The sequence below is a fragment of the Monodelphis domestica genome, chromosome 4 (assembly GCF_027887165.1).
Source record: "Monodelphis domestica isolate mMonDom1 chromosome 4, mMonDom1.pri, whole genome shotgun sequence".
Classification (NCBI taxonomy): domain Eukaryota; kingdom Metazoa; phylum Chordata; class Mammalia; order Didelphimorphia; family Didelphidae; genus Monodelphis; species Monodelphis domestica.
Window position 1 is genome coordinate 284,734,182 of NC_077230.1, and position 18,115 is coordinate 284,752,296.

General features: G+C 34.3%; 1 protein-coding gene and 1 long non-coding RNA gene across 9 annotated transcripts in view; one reads left to right on the forward strand and one right to left on the reverse strand.

The window, feature by feature from the left end:
- OPCML (opioid binding protein/cell adhesion molecule like) overlaps positions 1–18,115 on the reverse strand; it is a 1,618,997-nt gene that overhangs the window by 198,598 nt on the left and 1,402,284 nt on the right. The gene's annotated exons all lie outside the window — the stretch shown is intronic.
- The window catches only part of LOC103101963 (uncharacterized), a 62,839-nt gene that overhangs the window by 11,473 nt on the left and 33,251 nt on the right, over positions 1–18,115 (forward strand). For all 3 annotated transcript variants that reach the window (XR_008918112.1, XR_008918111.1, XR_001622188.2), the window contains exon 2: positions 4,396–4,630. This is a non-coding gene — a long non-coding RNA (uncharacterized LOC103101963). The remainder of the gene's footprint in view (positions 1–4,395; positions 4,631–18,115) is intronic.

Genomic DNA, 18,115 nt, shown 5'->3' on the forward strand with positions numbered 1-18,115 from the left:
ACTGGCAAAGAAGGAGATGAGGAATTTCCCTGAGACACCTGGGTCTTTCCAGAATAGACAGACTAGTAATTATAGTCTCTGAAAACAAACAAAAAAAAAGTCAAACCATTTTGGTTTGGCACTTTTTATAAGCTTGAATCCAAGTTAGAGACCCGTTTCAAATATCTGTCACCATAGAAAATGTCAAATACTTCCAAAGCCACTGCAAAATGCATGAGGTAGGGTGTAATGGCAGCAAAGCATCCACTGGGAAGGCATGAAGCTCTGATTTATTTGATTGAAAGTTTGCAAAATGATTCCAAACACCGTAGGTGGATTTGAGCATCTTTAAAATGTATGTCAGTCCCCTCAAAATTCTGAATGTGAAATTTCGTTTAGATAAATTTATAGTAATTGTCCTAATCTGTGTCACTTAATTTCATTTTAGAAACATTGTTTTTAATTGTAGAAGCCTTTTATTTTTACATAATACACCTATTTTGTAGCTGGCAATTAATTTTCTTGCACACATAGGAATTCTCCTGTTCCCACAAATCAGAATAATTTATAATTATTTTCCCCAATTATTTTATGTGTTTTTATGCTTTTCATTTTTCCATTTGGAGTTCATTGTCATATGCATGAGGCATGAAATATGTATCTACATAGATTTTCTCTATATCACTATTTGTTTTCCCCAAAATTTTATTATAGTAATGATCCTTTTCAATTTTTTAATCTACATATTTCAAAATGAATCTTTTCTCTGCCTTTGATTCTAATTCAAAATTTTTTATGTTATTCCTTTTACCTGTTTTTGTGTTTTTTTTTCTATTTTGCTAACTATCACCAATTTTAATAACTACCAGTTTAAAATATAATTAAAATTCTGTCAGGGCAAGTTGAGTCTTTGTTTTTCCATCTATTATTTCTCTTTATTTTCCTTTGTTTTTTTCCCCATATATTTTAAGTGTGTTTTTTTTCTCATTGTTTGGAATAGCCCCCTGAATTTTGATTAGTTTAAGGTTGAATCTACAAATCAATTTGTGAAGTACTGATGTTTTTACATTAACTTAACTTAGTTCTATAAATGTGATATCTCTCTAATTATTTAGTCCTTATTTTATTTGTCAAGATAGTTTTATGGCTTTCTTTATATAGGTCTTCTATATAATAGGGTACCTTGATGCCTGCATTTTAAATACATTTCATCATTATTTTCAGTCTATTACATAAGAATTTATTGGTGTACTCTATGCCAAGAATGGCAGTAGGCACAGAAGACACAATTAAAAATGCAGCCCTTGCCTTGGTGACATTAAAGACTTGTCTAGACGTGACGAGTGAGATAGGCCTGCCTTCAAAGAAATCATCTATATAAAGAAATATCTTAACCACTTCATTGCTTCTACTGTAATATTTATTGGGAAAGGAAATAGGATTGGAAAAATGGGATGAATGGGAGGTTTGTATGGGGGTAAGGAGGAGTTAAGGGGAGAGAGGGAACACTGCTTGGTGAGGCAAGGGAGGGAGATGCCCCCTGCTGAGAGGAAACAGCAGGGGTCCAATAAGGACTGTTTGTCTTTGAATGACTGAAACTGAAGTTCAGCTCTATCTATGAGGACGCAAGACCTCACCCCGCAGGAAGGAAGTGCTAGTCACAAGACCCAACTGCCACTCCCAGTTGGCCCTCCCCCACACAAACTGTTAGTCTAGTTTCCTTTCCACACTACTCATTGCTTGTCCCTTGCCTCCCCACCACCCTGTATGCAAAAGAAGTACCCCCAATGAAACTTTAACAAAAGCTAAAAAGCTGTAGGACTAAAAGGCAGACAAGTTAAACATTTAAAGATAAAGAGGAAATCCCTCAAATGTAAAAAAGATATGTGTTCCCCCTTAAAAGGATCAGGGTACATGGGATCGAAAGCTTAGAGATTTGAATTCAGGCAAACCTGAGTAGAAATCCAGCCTCAGACACTTACCAGCTGTGTGGTCCCAGGCATGCCATTTAACCCTGTTTGTCTCAGTTTCCTCATCTGTAAAATGAGCTGGAGAAGGAAATGGCAACCACTCCAGTAGCTTTGCCAAGAAAACGCCAAATGGGGTCACAAGTGGACAAAAGTGAACTATAACAATGAAAAAGGTGAGAAACCTGACTATCTTAATTTCACTTGAAGTGGATAGTGAACTAACTTTCATAGAATAGACTGAATTTATATCTTTATCCATAGCCACTCATCTACATAAGATTCCCAAAGGACTATGGGAGTTCAAAGAGATTGAACTGAAACTAGTCATCTTAAAGCTCCACGGAGTTGTTTATTTAGAGAAGGGGTCTTTCGGTCAGCAAGTTGTCTGAGGAAAAGGCAAACCTTCTACCCTCTCCTTCCTGGAGAAGACAAACAATCTCAGAAGTAATGATTTAAGGGAGTAAAAGGAATGAAACAAGCCCAGATGAGCTGCTGGTCCAACAAAGACACTTTATCCTTCAAGGAGTCATCCCAACAGAATAATGGAGTAGCTTATGGTATATTACTTTGGAGAAGGAATGGGCATGGAAGTCCTGGAGTTCCAGAGTTATGAGTTACCTTGGCTCTATATGTTGACTACATGTATGCTTTATTAGTATTGGACTTATAGTGTCCACTCTTCTCCAGCTTAGACTCGGGGTGAAAGTGAGAGAGTGCCCCTGATGTTGGAGAAAATATGGAAATATTTGAATACTTTAACTGAATAAATGTTTTTTACTAAAGAGCCAATTAAATCTTCTGGGAGATTTTTTAGGGGGAGTCCACAGATAGGGGTATATGAGTTAGCATTTAGGAGAAAGGCTCCCCACATCATTACACCTAGACTTCAGCCGGTATCAAAAGTTACCTTTCTGAGAATCCACCTATTTAGTAGTGATATGAGTTGGGCAAGTTAGTCACTGGGTGAGGTGTTGGGGGTGGGTATAAATATAATCACTTAATAATCTAAAAATGAGATGAATATCATTGGTTAGAATGGGTCACTTTACTGTTTATGTTTTTCAGTGGTAATTCCTCTAATGTTTCCATAATGAATAGAATACTGGGTCGTGCTTTCAAATGAATACTTTTTACTGTGTTAAGGAGAAAAAGAATTAAATTTATAATGCTTATATCTGCAACATAAATGCATGATCTATTTTATTAAAAAAACTTTCGTGTCTGTTAATGTGATAATACAATTTTTATGGCATCTCTTTTGATATGATTTATTTTGCTGATTATTTTATTAGTGATGAATTAGCCTTATATTACCAGTATAAATCCTACAGGATCATAATAAATATATTGTTTTCAAGGATTGCTCTGTTCTTTTTTGCCCACTTGAGAGCTCACAATAGTTAGCTGGCTCAGTACTCTCAGCCATGCCTCACCCCAACAGGTTCCCACTGGGCCACTCTATCACCCTGTTAGTGCTACGTCCTCCAGACTGGGCCCGCAGAGGAAGTAAACCACTCAGGTGTATAACTCCTACTCTGTGAATGTGCAGTTCATATAGGTGAGAGCCCCAGAGCCTTGACCATGCATCATTAGAGTGTAGTGGGTGAAAGATGCAATGATTGAGAAAACAAAGGTTCAAGCTCAGTCATTCCATCTTCCAGCTGCCACAACAGTAACGTTCCTACTATGTTGCTGGATAAAGAAAAGAACTAGAAATAAAACTTATTTGTCCACTTGATCCTATGGGTAAGTTATTTTGGCTATAGACCTATTTTGATTTTTATAATATTGTGTCCTTTTTTCAAAAAGGATATTCCTTTAATAAGCATTTATAATACATGCATCCCATGTCCTTCTCCAATTGAATAATAATAACAAAATAAATAAATGAATGAATGAATACATAAGTAGATAAATAAATAATGCCCTCATCATAGATATTCATATGCTAGCAAAACAAATTGTCAAATTGGCCATAACCAATATATGTATGTCTCTCTTTGCATTTTAACTTGGTTATTTCTCTAGGAAGAAGTGAGCCACATGCTTCACTGTCAGGGTCCTGGACTAATGATTTATCATTGGATCTATAAGACTTCTAAAGCCTTTCAGAGTTGTTTTTTCTCTATACTGTTGTTATTATTGATTGTTCTTATTCTGCTCATTTTGCTCTCTATGAGCTCATGGAGGTCTTTCTGGTTTCCTTTGAACTAGAAAAACATTTTATCATTTCTTATACTGTATATTCTAAGAGTCTTTCTCCAGTATGGCTTTAGTTGCCAGACCCTGTGTGGTCCTGGCTAGTGTGGTCCTCAAGCAATGGAACCATATAAAGGGAGAGACTTTAGGTTTTTTTCATAGGCTTTTTTCATTTTTATTTCATAGAATATTGTTTGTAGTTCTTGATCATGGCAAATGATTTTTTATTAATTCTATTTTTTTATAGGCTGGATTTCCTCCAAGGGTTTGAAGTTATAAGAGTAAGCCTGAGGGGTCTACATTTCAAGTTATATACAGATTTCGCAGTGTGAAAAGACTTAGAGAACAAGCTTTTCACTAAGAAGGTGGCTTGCCATCCCAACTTTTGAAAGCATATGATATAGAGTGCTCAACTTGAAAGTCAAGAAGGAAGAACTGAATTAAAATCTTGCCTCTAATGTTTACTAGCTGAGAAACCATAGGTCAGTCCTTTTTTTTAACTTAAATTTTTTTTTCAATTACATGTAAAAACAATTTTTGACATTTGTTTTCTGATATTTTGTGATTCAGATCCTCTTCCTCCCTCCCTCCTCCCCAAGGCAATAAATAGTCAGATGTAGCTAATATCAGTACTTTCATGAAATACTTATTTCCATATTCTCTCACATTCTGACAGAAGACATACCATATACATAGTAAAAACCTCATAAAGGAAATAAAGTGAGTGATGATAGTGTGCTTTGATCTGCAATCAGATTCCAAACTGTTCCATCCTGGCTGTGGATAGCATTTTTCTTTCTCTGGAGTCCTTTGGGTTTATTTTGGAACTTTGTTTTGCTAATAATAATTTAGTCCTTCATAGTTGATCATCATACAATATTTTTGTTACTATGTACAGTGTTCTTCTTGCTCACTTCACTTTGCATCATTTCATATGAGTATTTCCAGGTTTTTCTGAGCTCACCCTGTTTCTCATTTATTATGGCATGATAGTGTCCCATTATAACTATGTAACCACAGTAGTATTCAGCCATTCCCCAACTGATGGACATACTCTCATTTTCCATTTTTTGTTGCTATTATAAAAAATTCCGCTTAAAATATTTTTGTACAAGGAGGTCCTTTTCTCCTACCTCGGATATCTTTCGAATATTTCTAGTTCAAAGTTTTTTTTTTTTTCATGATCCTTTGGACATGCTTCTATACTACTCTCAAAAATGATTATATCAGTTCACAGCTCCACCAACAGTGTATTAGTGTCCAGATTTTCTCCCATTCCATCCAACATTTAGTATTTTCCTTTGTTTGGTCATATTAGTCAATCTAATAGGTAAAAAGTAGGATATCAGAGTTGTTCAATTTGCATTTCCCTAACAGTGATACAGAACTTTTTTTATATGAATATAGGCAGTTTTAATTTCTTCATCTGAAAAATGCCTCTTCATATCCTTTCACCACTTATCAATTGGGGGAATACTTTATATTCTTATAAATTTGACTCAATTTTCTATATATTTGAGAAATGTAGCTTTGTCAGAGATTTTGCTATAAAATCAGCCCTTTTTGTTGTTTCCCTTTTAACCTTGGTTCCACTGGTTTCATATACAGAAAACCTTTTTAATTTAATACAATTAAAATTATGCACTTTATTTTTCATAATATTCTCAGTGTCCTGTTTGAAATAAATTCTTCCATTATCCATAAGTCTGACAGGTCAACTGTACCTTGTTTCCCTGATCTGTTTATTGTATCACTCTTTATTTCAACATCAAGTATCTATTTTGACATTAAAGATAAAGTATAAGGTGTGAGATGCGGATTTGTGTCTAGTTTCCACCATATTGTTTTCTAGTTTTCCTAGCAATTTTTTGTCAAATAGTGAGTTCTTTCCCTAACAGTTTGGATCATTGAGCTTATTGAACACTAGGTTACTGTGATCATTAATGTGTGTAGATTACCTAATCTATTTCATTGATCTACTACTGTTTCTTAGCCATTACCAGATGGTTTGGATGATTACCATTTTGTAGTATATGATATGAGTAGACATGAGATCTGGTACAGTGAGGCCTCTTCCCTTCATATTTTTTTATTCATCCATTTGATAAACTTGATCTTTTGTTTGATGAATTTTGTTTTTACCTTTTTAGTTTTTGGGAGATAATTTTTAGGCAGTTTGATTGAGATGGAAGTGAATAGGTAAATTAATTTAGGCATGTTATTATTTTATTGTATTGACTTAGTCTATCCATAAGCAATGAATATTTTTCCAATTATTTAAGTGTGACTTTATTTGTGTGAAAAGTATTTTTTAATTGTGTTCTTAGAGTTGATGGATTTGTTTTGGTAGGTAAACCCAAATGTATTTTATATTGTCTATAGTTATTTTAAATGAAATGTCTTTTTCTATCTCTTGCTGTTGAACTTTGTTGGTGGTAAACAGAAATGTTGATAATTTATATAGTTTTATTTTGTGTCCTGCAACTTTGCTGAAGATGCAATTGGTTCTATTAGTTTTTTGGCTGATTCTCTGGAGTTCTCTATGTATGTCATCATATCATCTACAAAGTATGATAACTTTGTTTCTTCATTGCCTATTTTAATTCCTTCAAATCCTTTTTCTCTTAATGCTATATCTATGGGCTTAATACAAATATTAAATATTGTGGTGATAATGGATATCCTTGCTTTTCCCCTGATCTTATTGGAAAGGGATTTAGTTTATCCTCATTACAAATAATGCTTGCAGACAGTTTTAGATAGATGACATTTATCATTCTAAGGAAAGTTCCATTTATTCCAATGTTGTCTAACATTTTTATAAGTCATGGTTGTTATATTTTTAAAGGCTTTTACAACATATGTTGAGATATTGAGACGTTTCTGTTGGGTTTATTATTAATATGACCAATTATGTTGATAGATTTTCTAATATTGAGCCATCCTTTCATTCCTGGAATAAAACCCATCTGGTAATAGTATACTGTCCTTCTAATATAATCCTGCAATCTCCTTACTAGTATTTTGTTTAAAATTTTTGCATTGATATTCATTAGGGATATTGGGCTATAATTTTCTTTCCCTGTTTTAACTCTTCCTGGTTTGGGTATCAGTGCCATGTTTATGTCATAAAAGATGTTTGTAAGAATTCACTTTTCTCCTATTTCTTTTCCAGATGGTTTTTGTAGTATTGGAGTTAATTGTTCTTTGAATATCTGATAGAATTTATTTGTGAATCTAGCTGACATTGAATCCTTTTTCTTAGAGAATTCTTTGGAATTTATTTTCCTGTGTAGGGGGTTAAGTATTCTATTTTCTCTTTAGTTAATCTGGATAGCTTACATTTTTTTGTAAACATTCTTCTATTTCCCTTAGATTGTCAGATTTATTAGCATATAGTTGGACAAAATAACTCCCCAAATTTGTTTTAATTTCTTATTAATTGGTAATGATTTTATCTTTTTTATTTTTTGATAATGGTTTTTTGGTTTTCTTCTTTCTTTTCTTTTTAAATCAAATGAACTAATGCTTTATATATATATTATTTATTTTTCATAAAACCAGATCTTTTTCTTATTAGTTCACTGGTTTGATTTTATTAATCTTTCCTTATTTTAATGAAATTAATAAAAATTAATGAAAAATTATTCATCTTAATGAAATTGTTTCTATTACTTGTTCTTTGACCCACTCATTCTTTAGGATAAGATTATTTAGTATCCAAGAGATTCATAGTTTTTCTGCTACCCTTTGTAGAATGCAATTTTTATTGCATTATTGTCTAAATAGGATGCATTTAATATGTCTGCTCTTCTACATTTGGTTTTGAGGTTGTGTTGTCCTCTTATAAAGTCAATTTTGTAAAGATGCCATCTTTTGTTGAGAAAAAGAGAATTCTTCTATATTTCCATTCAGTTTTCTCCAGAGGTCTATCATATCTAATTTTTCTAAAGTTTTATTTACATCCCTAGTTTCTTTCTGATTTATTTTTAGTTGGCTTCATTTAATTCTGAGATGGGGAAAGTTGAGGTCCCCAACTAGTGATGTGTTATTTCCTCCTGAAACTCATGCTACTTCTCCTATAGGAATTGGGATGCTATGCCATTTGGTGCCATGCTATGCCATATGGTTGGTTAGTATTTAAGTTGTTTGAACATGTAAAGATGAGTCTTCCAGATTCCAAGCCTGGAATACTTTCCACTGTACCACTTACCTGCCCACGATAAAGTGCTACACTATTTTTAAAAAGAGTTAGAGGCTTTTACAAATACACCATTCTAAAATAATCCTCTGGAAAAACGTATCATGAGTAGTCTGGATAAGAATATAGAGGATTAGAAGAATTTCTTTGCTGTAAGGAGATGGTACTTCATGTATCTTTACTCAGCTTTGGAAACTCCCCTTACTCTATAAGGAAGTAGGAGGGAAAGGGGAATAAGAAAAGGAGGGTTGTTTCATAGTCCATTGTATCTTTTATCAAGATGCAATTTTCTTCCTTATCTCTTTTGATTAGATCAATTTTTACTTTTGCTTTGTTTGAGATTATTATTTCTTCCCCTGCTTTTTTTTTTCACTTTAGCTAAAGCATAATAGATTCTGCTCCAGTGCCTTATTCTGTGTATGCCCCTCTTATTTAAATGTTTCTTGTAGACAGTATATTTGGGGATTTGGTTTTAATTCACTTTGCTTTCCTTTTCCATTTTATGGGGGAGTTTCTCATTCATATTCACAGTTATGATTATTAGTTGTGTGTGTCCCTCCATATTATTTTCCCATTTAACTTTATTTCTCACCTTTCAGCCTTTCTCTATTCACAAATGTTTTCTTGCTTACCACTCACTGCCTCCCTCAATTTCACTCTGCTTTTATCCAACCTCCCTTTTCTTATTCCCCTTTCCCTCCTAATTCCTTGTAGTAAGGGGGGTTTCCAAAGCTGACTTCATAAAGATACATGAAGTACCATCTCCTTACAGCAAAGAAATTCTTCTAATCCTCTCTATTCTTATCCAGACTACTCATGATTGGTTTTTCCGGAGGTGGCTAGAACTGCTTATTTTACAGTGGTGTCTTTGTAAAATCCTCTCTTTTTTAAATTAGTGTAAGGCTTTATCTTGGGCAGGTAAGTGGTACAGTGGAAAGAATTCCAGGCTTGGAATCTGGAAGACTCTTCTTTCCATGTTCAAATCTGGCCTGCGACATTTACTAGCTATGTGACCTTGGGCAAGTCACTTAAACCCTATTTGCCTTAGTTTTCTCATCTATAAAATGAATTGGAGAAAGAAATTGCAAACTACTCCAATATCATTGCCAAGAAAACTCCATGCAGGTCACAAAGAGCTGGACATAATTGAAATGACTGAACAATGTCAGTAGCAGCCCCAGAAGATGTTTCCATACCTTTCAATCATATTGATGGTTGAATTCTTAGGAAGTAGAGGAAAATATAACTTTGAGGCTTTTAGAATCAATGACAGGTAGAACTGTTGCCGAACTCCCAACCACTTTAGTGTTTCCTCTTAAAAATTGTTGAATAATAATGAATAGCATTCATATGATATTATAGGGTTTGGAAGATGGATTTTCTTTGATCCTTAGAACAATCCTGGGTGGTGGGTGCTCTCATTAATCCTATTTTACATATAAGGAAACTGGGGCTCAGGGAGGTTAAATGACATGTTCAGGATCACATAGCTAGTGAGTATCTTGGGCTATAGTTGAACTTTGACCTTCCTCATTCTAGACCCAGAGGTCTATCCTCTGACCTAAATAAATATTTAGTATGACAATTTAGTAGAAAGAGCAGTTATTCAAAAATCTTACTGAATAATCTGGAGTAAACTCTCACAATAGCACACTATTTTCCCTTTAGAATCACTGAGTTTTAGGCTCTTTTTATGTACCTGCAAATATCAGGCCATACTGGTGTATTGATTTACTATTTTCAAGGATACTCACTAATTATCTTTTACTAAAGTCTTCTCTTACCTTATCATGACATGAGTTCTTAGATCAATATCTGTAGAATGTAAGTCCTAGAAGGTTCTACAAAGCTAGAAAGATTTCATGTATAGGCTAAGGGCATGTTCTATGCTTGCAGTATGAGAAACAATCTAGTTCAATTTTGAGAAGTTTATCCACTTATAATTCTCTGATTCTGGTAATTTCTTATGTGGCAGTTCATTAATGTTTTTTTTTCCTAAAAGAAAAGTTAATTCATTAAGCATTCATCCATTTCTAAAGTTTTGATTGGCCACCCCACGGGAAAAAAAATGCATATACACTTAAGTGTAATTTATAGACACATATTACTATATTGTGCATTATCATTATTTGCATTATTATGTGCATTATAAAGCTTATTATTTTTTCAAGTCTTCGGGTTTATAGAAAAAATATCTACTTGCATTGGTATAAGTTTTTTCATCTGGAAACTACCTATATCCATGAAACCACATGTCCAGTGTCTTTCCCTATTCCTTTAAAACTTGTAAAAAATAAAAATTCAAAAAGAATAAGGTAAAGATGAAATATTTGATTCTAGATTCAATAGAAAACCACTAGAATTCATTGAGTAGGGAACTGACATGGTCAGGTTCCTTCAATATAGGAAAATCACTTTGACAGATGCTTTGTGGATAATGGATTGGTGAAGAGAGAGCCTTGAGGCAGAAAACTACTTAGGTAGTTATTGCAATAATTCAGATGAGAAATGATAATGTACTGAACTAGGGTGGTGACTGTGTGAGCAGAAAAAAGGATACAGATCAAAGAAATATTGGGGAGGTAGAAATAACAAGACTTGGAAAATTACTATATATGGGGGATGAGTAAGAATGAAGAGTAAAGAAGACCATCAAAGTTAGAAATTCAGGTGACTATAAGGGAGTTGCTGTCATTAGTGGGAAAAGCAAATTTCAGAAAAATAATGAATTTGGGAGTAAAGGTAAAGTAATGGTATCTGTAATTTAGATTATGGGTCAGAAGTATCTGTTTATTCATTATAGCTTATTCTTCACAATTGACAAAATAATGTGTGTGCTTACTTATCAAAGACTACTCTGAAATGGAGATCTAGCCAAGGCATTACATCCCAGAAACATCGTGATCTGGAGGGCACGCTGGGTATTTGAGTGGAGACTGGAGAATTTTCACATTGGCACCTCCATGCCCGTGAATAGGTCAAAGTTAGGAAATGGTAACCTTGAAGGGAACACCACAGAGTAGTAAAGGGAAAGAATGAAAGCTTGCATAGTCATGTGTGGGAGACAAATAAGGAAAAGATTAATTTTTTTAGGGGGAAAAAGATAATTGGTGAAGGGTTTGTTATGATTTTATTGGAAAAAAGTTTTATTATTGGTTATTGCAGGGAGGATGGGATGCAACCCACCCTTCTACTCTTTAAATTAATGATTTCAAATCCCTTGGAGTTATGCTATAGGTCATAGTCTTACCAAGTGACTGGAATCCCATTTTGGAGACTACTGATGTAAATAATTGCACTGGAATGTCTGATTAAATCATTCAAGATTTTTGGCTATGGAGAAAGTCTGTTTAAGAAAATAATTTGAACTTTATTAAAATATTCCATCATGTTGTACTAAGTTGATATCTGACTGCATTTTTCATAATTTAGAATGAGATTTTTTCCCTAACATGTCCAATAAATGTTGTAAGGATTACTTTACTAAGAATGGATTATCCAAAATGCCTCTTAGGTGTAGTCAGGTGATTAGAATTAGTGAGGAATCAAAAATAAAATAAAATGAATTAAGTATATGAAAAAAATTAAAAAATTAAAGTATTTACCAGTGTCAGAGAATATGTCTTTTTCATATAGTCTAAAAACAAAAGTATTTTCCTTTCAGTGGTGAAGTTCTTCAAATGCTCCCACCTGAAAATGACATGTGCTTAATTCTTAGAGCACAACAGATCTTTCCAGTAAAATCCACATTATTATAGAGAAATCGGCTTAGAGCAATTTGGAACCGTGCCCAAACAGCTATAAAAGTATGCATACCCTTTGACCCAGCAATATTATCACTAGGTCTATATTCCAAAGACCTCAAAGATAGAGGGAAAAGATCTATTTGCACAAAAATATTTATAGCATCTCTTTTTTAGAGGCAAAGATCTAGAAACTGAAGGGATGTCCATCAGCTGGGGAATGGCTGAGCAAGTTGTGGTATGTGATTATAATGAAATACTGTTGTGCCATAAGAAGTGACAAAGAAGACGATCACAAAAAGACCTGGACAGACTTTATGAATTGAGGCAAAGTGAAGTGAGCAGAATCAAAAGAATGTTGTACACAGCAACAGCAATAAAGCATGATAATCAACTGTGAATCAAAAATATTATCAACAAGGCAAGGATCCAGAACAAATCCAAGGGATTCATGAAGAAAAATGCCATCCACTGCCATAGAAGGAATTCATGGAGTCTAAATTCAGATAGAAGCATATGATTCTTCATTGTATTGCCTCAATTTTTCTCTAGTGTGAATGCTTTGTGTCTTTGACAATATAATGAACATGCAAATATGTATGGTATGATAACACTTATACAACCCGTATGTGAAGATTGGATTTGGCTCTCTCCTGATTGTAATAATGCAGTTACTTAGCTCTTCCTTAATAGTGGAGATAAAATTGTAATCCCTGGTATATTTTTAGATTTTAATCCCCAAAGTGTTAACTCAGTATTTAAAGTAGAACTACCTATTTTAACCATAGAACGGTGTGAACTAACTACAAAAAGGTGTGAAAACCCATTTCATACATTGAATGGGCAGTCCTAGAGAGGAGCATCTGCTGTGATTGGTAGACATAAATTTTAGGGGAAGTGACACAAGAGAAAAAGGTCTTTAAATAGAGGAAACAGAGGCACACAAGGAGGTAAGATTCAGTCACTCAGAGCAAAGACTGGAAGAATCATCAGTCCCTGGGAGTTGGACTGGAAATCAGATACTTGAGGAGACACTGGAAGACAGACACTCAGACTTGGAGTGAAGACACTTGGATGTGGAACTGGACCCCTGGAGGAGCTCATGCAGGAGACCTCAGACTGCTTTCCATGGTGAGTGAAAGGCTGACTTAGTTTCCTTGTCTTTCTGGAGCTGTGAACCCCAGAGAAAGGCCCATCATCTTGAAACTCCTTTCACCTGGCTATGGCTTAGAATTTCTACCTGGCTCTAAGGAAGCCAGAGTGCGCTCGCGCTCGCTCTCTCGCTCTCTCTCTCTCTCTCTCTCTCTCTCTCTCTCTTTCTCTCTCTCTCTCTCTCTCTCTCTCTCCCCTTTTCTCTCATCCTTAATATCTTCCCTCTATTGTAAATAAACTGCCATAAATTACATTTTACTTTAGTAATTCATTTTGGAATCTAGAAATTAAATCCCTGGCAACCACAAATTAAAATATATTTAAGTCCAACCATAAAATTAATGTATATCATATTTCATCTTGGGGAAGGAGGAGTGATTTGAGGAAAGGTGGAAACATAGATCATAAAATGTCAGAAAGTAATTATTAAAAATCTTAATCATATAATCTGGATAAATAAAATTTAAAAAAAATTGGGCCTAACTAGAAAAACAAAGTATGTGAAAAATGTATAGTGACAAAATAAAATATACAAATACAAATATATATAAATGATCTCTTGATATATTTATTCCAGATAGGCACTTGGATGACCAATGGCCTGGTCCCATAAATAAGAAGAATATATTGAATGGATCATATTTTATAATGGCAGATTCAAGGTAAAGGAGATATAAAGGGTGCATATAAAATATTTTTAGCTCTTATTGATTATCGTAGTGGAGGTGGGATGCAACCCACAATTCCACTTAACAAGTTTGTGGTCTCAAATCACTTGGAGTTGGGCTATGGCCTTGCCAAGTAACTAGAATCCCATTTTGTAAACCACTGATGTAAGTAATTGCACTGGAATGTCTGATTAAATCATTCAAGACTGTTGGCTATGCAGCAATCAATAGCAGACTCTAAATGTGAGATCATTGATCAATGACTAAGGAATGGACATATTCTCAGACAAATGAAATCATATTGGTCTTGACATTCTTATTATAATCAAAATCAGAAGATAAACTTGAAATTAAGCAGAAAGATGTATAATAGGTAGTTCTTGAAGTGGCAAATAAAAGCATTGATGAAGTTAACTTAAACTTAATTTGAAAGGTAAAAAAAATATGGGGCTTTTGGTTATAAAGTTGCAGTGCTCATGGTCAGTATTTGAAAATTCACAAATAAAATAATGTTAATAATTCCCCAATATAAATTTTAGAATATTTCTATGAAGAAATTAATATAATTTAATAATTCTTCCAACATATAATTTGCTATTAGATGACCTCACTGAAAAGTTGGCATACTAGGAAATAATGAAAATATGATGAAAAATATATGGCTCAGGAATACAAATAAGAGAAAGCCAAAGACAACTAAAAAAATATGGAAGTCTTATTGCCATACACTATAGTTTCCAGGAGAAATGCAATGAAAGATTCTGGGCATGTCACAAAAAAAATTATTTTAACATAAAGTGAACTCATAATAAATATGGTGTGAAGAGTGAATCAAATTTTCTTTATCTATCAATCAGCAATTTTTAAATTAATCAGTCAAAAACTTAACCACTCTACTTAAAACTAAGTAAGAGAGTTTGCAAGTCACTTACTAAAGTGGGTGACAACTCCAGAGGCCACTGCCCTGCCCCTGGGCAGTGCTAGGCAGATTGAAAGACTGCAATTGATTTCAGTAAAGTGGAGGAAGCTACAGGAAATGACATGGAAAAAGGACTATAAAAAGTTCTGAACTTTCTGTTGGAGAGACCTTGGAACTTGGACCTTGGACTTTGGTTCTTGGACTGCTTCTTGGACGACTGCTCCTGGATCTTCTCCTCTGAACTTTGGTGTTGTAGGACTTTGTCTTGGGACTTAGCCTTTGGTCTTCTCCTTTGGAGTTTGTCTTGGGGGAGGGGAGGGGAGTAGTTGGCCTTCCTTTTCTGGCTTCTGGAGAGATTGGTTCTGAAAATCCCTGCTTTGGCTTTGGAGGAGGCTGCATTGGTAGAACTCTAGCTGAAGACACTACGAGATGTGGGAAAACCCTTGTGAGGCTGAGCTAGTAGGCTTGTTAAAACCTGTCTCTTTAGCTACCTTTTCCATTTTCACTCTGTCTTCCTCTGTAAATAAAGCTACTAAAAGTTATTTTTTACTTCAGTTATATCTTTAAATCAGTGACCACAATAGTACTATAGAATTCTCATATTTGACATAAGACCTAAATTTATATTCTTACAATGGGTATAATTTCTGATTCCACTGTTTTTGTATCATTAGAATAATTGTTAGAGCAAGATGAAAATTTATAAAAAACAGGAAGAGAAAGTTGAGAAAAAAATAAATTTCCATCAAAGTAACTCCCATCTGGCCTATTTAAATGATTATTTGTGCAAATATGATTGTAAGAAACTTTAGCAGTAACTATGGTAATAATTTCATGCAGGCATAGGGTGTTAATCAGGGGATTTTCTCCATTAACATTCCTTCATTGGTGAGAAGTCTTTAAAACTTTGATTATATCTTCTTTTGGAGGTTATATGGATGACTACGGATAAAGTGGTTGACTGAAGCTCTTGTGGATTGAAGACATACCTTTATATTGGTCCTATAAAAGAATGTTTATTGTATAATATTCTTGTCTATGTGTTTAATTTTTTCTGGTTTTGTTTATTTTACTACTCTAGTTCATGTAAGACTTTCCAGGTTTTTCTGATCTCCTCCTGCTTGTTATTTCTTACAGCACAATAGTATCCCATTACAATCATATAAGAACCATTTCCCAACCAATAAGTATCCTCTCACTTTCTAATTTTTTCCCCCTCCCACCAAAAAGAGCTGCTTTAAAAATATGTTTGTACATTTGGGTTCTTCCACAACCTTTTTTCCCCATATCTTTGGGATAAACCTAGTTAATAGTGTTATTGGTTCAACTGGTATCCATTGTTAATATTCCTTTGTGCATAGGTTCAAATTGCTCTCTAGAATGGTTGAAGCAGTTCACAAATCCCCCGATAGGACTTTAGTGTCTCACTTTTCCCATATCCCCTCCATATTTTGTTATTTTCCTTTTCTGTCATAATAACAAATCTGATAGCTGTGGGGTAGTCCCTTAGAGTTGTTTTAATGTAATTTTTTTCTAATTAATAGTGATTTAGAGCATTTTTTTGCATGACTATATAGAAATTTAATTACTTTTTCTGAGAACTACCTTTTCATATCCTTTGACCATTTACCCATTGGGGAATAGCTTTTATTCTTTTATATTCAACTTAATTTTTATGTATTTGAGAAATGGTGCCTTTATTAGAAAGACTTCTAAAAATTACATCATTATAATTACTTTATATTATTCTCCATGCTATTTACCCATGTTTAGATTATGACCTTCCATACCCCCTAATTTGCTCTCTTTTTTTTAGCTCCACCTCCCTTTTCTTATCCCCTTCCTTTCCTCTTTTCCTATAGTGTGATAGTTTTCTCTATAACCAATTGATTATGTATGTTCTTCCTTCATTGAACCAATTCCAATGAGAAGGTTCATATTGTCTCCCTCCCCACCTTCCCCATCTTCCCCTCAACTGTAAAAGCTCTTTCATGACTCTTTTATGTGCAATAATATACCTAATTCTATTTCTCCCTTCTCCCACCTCTCCAAGCATTCCTCTTTCATAAACCTTAATTTAATTTAATTTAATTTTACATCATCCCATTATATCCAACTCACACCCTTGCCCTCTGTCTATGTATACTCCTTCTGACTATCCTAATAATGGCAAAGTTCTTTGGAGTTACAAGAACCATCTCCCCTTGTATGATTGTACACAGTCTGATCATATTAAATGCCTTTTGATGTCTCATTTTTACCTTTCCATTCAGCTCTGGTTTTTTCAAGGATGCTTGAAACTCCTCTATTTAATTGAATATTCATTTTTTTTTCTCCTGAAGGATTACCCTCAGTTTTTCTGGGTAAGTGATTCTTTTGTCCTCTAGAATATCATTGCCTTAGATCCTTTAATATAGAAGCTGCTAAAGCTTGTCTTCTCTTGACTATGGCTTCATGATATTGAATTGTTTATTTTTGGTTGCTTGTAATATTTTTTTTTTGACATAGAAGTTCTGGAATTTGGCTATAATACTCTTGGGAGTTATCCTTTTGGGATCTCTTTCAGGAGTGTGAATTTTAAAACTATTCCACCCTAATCAGACCCTACTTTAGAAGATCTGATTTATCTATTTCCTGATTAGTAACAATGGAGATACTTGGTTTAACAGAATCAAGTCTTGGGAACTCTACATTTCTCACCCTACTCAGTTTAACAAGGTCAGGAATGTCTGCTCCATACTCAAAGATTTAATTATCTGAGAAAATGGCCTTCAACAGGCCTGTACAGAAAACAGCAGACAGACTCCTGCGCTGTTCTAAGTCAAGCTAAGTTATCATTGATACAGATGAGATGCAGGAAAGTGACGTAAAACCGTCTATATAAGGCATGTCATATGCTCTCTTCACTCTTTTTCCCTGGAAAGGCAACTCAGGCTGGTATCTTGTTAGGCATTCCGACATCTTGGAGTGGTGGCAGTTATTTGTCTGGGTTTGGCGGTGAGTTTGCCCTTGAGCTGATTAAGCTTCAGGCATCTTGGCTGAGCCCTTTTGGAGTTCAAGCTGGTTCCTTCCTCCTTCACACTCCAAAACCTTACTTTCTAGATCTCCTAATCTTCCTGCCCAGTACTAGCCAGGTGGGAGAAATCCTACTCCTTTTCCTTCTTCTTTCTCCTTAATCTCCTCCACTATATCAATTAAATCACCATAAAATTTCCAGCTGACAGGTATTTTATTATTGGGGATTTTCCCTGGCGACCAATTAAATTTAGATTTTAAGTCAAAGA